Below are 231 nucleotides of genomic sequence, written 5' to 3'. Positions count from 1 at the left end.
TTAGTCGAATATTTATATTTTTAATTTCAAATAAACGCGACATTTATTCGTATATTAATGGAATTATTATTATTATTATTATTGATACTTTTTCATATTAATATTTAGTCAAGTTCAATATAATGATCCCATCGCGACGCGTTCGTGTTTCGCGCATCGTACAAAAGCGTAAAATTACGCTTATTGCCGACAATGTTAGTCGGCAGCAAAATGGAGGATTTCTTCTTGTCT

The sequence above is a fragment of the Trachymyrmex septentrionalis genome, unplaced genomic scaffold, assembly GCF_001594115.1.
Source record: "Trachymyrmex septentrionalis isolate Tsep2-gDNA-1 unplaced genomic scaffold, Tsep1.0 scaffold27, whole genome shotgun sequence".
In the NCBI taxonomy this organism is placed as follows: Eukaryota; Metazoa; Arthropoda; class Insecta; order Hymenoptera; family Formicidae; genus Trachymyrmex; species Trachymyrmex septentrionalis.
This window is presented reverse-complemented; position numbering follows the sequence as displayed.